We start from the raw sequence: 551 nt of genomic DNA on the forward strand, positions 1-551 counted from the left end.
CCCGCGGCAGACATTTGGACCCAGCGGGTCCGTTCGGGATGGTTGCCGGGCCCGCAGCAGAGGTTTCCTTCCACCCAACGGGGGGGGGGGGGGGGGGGGGGGGGCGGGGCTGCCCATCTTCCCGCTCGAAGCAACGGCCTCACCCTAACGGCCTCACCCTAACAACCCTCACCCTGACCCTAAACCGCTCGGTTCATGACTTCTCTCCGTTTGGTTCATGAATTCGCCATTTAGTTCACGACTTCTCCTGTTGGTTCCTGACTTCTACCTCGTGGTTCGTGATTCCGGCGGGTAGGTGGGGTGCCCGGATACTCTCGGCGAAAGGTGTTCAAGTGGCAACGGCGGTCCCGTAGATAAGACGGGTTCGGATGCTCGAGCGTGTCGAGTAAGCGCCGGATCGGCGCCGGGCGCCCCCGGCCGGCTGGCTTGCCCCCCACCCCCCCCCCCCCCTGGCGGCAGAAACGTGTATCGCGCCAGTGCCGCCGCTGAGGTCGAGATTGGCCGCCTCGACCGTTCGAAGCGTCGCAATTCCGGCGGGACTTCCGAACGCT

The sequence above is a fragment of the Rhinoraja longicauda genome, unplaced genomic scaffold, assembly GCF_053455715.1.
Source record: "Rhinoraja longicauda isolate Sanriku21f unplaced genomic scaffold, sRhiLon1.1 Scf000087, whole genome shotgun sequence".
In the NCBI taxonomy this organism is placed as follows: Eukaryota; Metazoa; Chordata; class Chondrichthyes; order Rajiformes; family Arhynchobatidae; genus Rhinoraja; species Rhinoraja longicauda.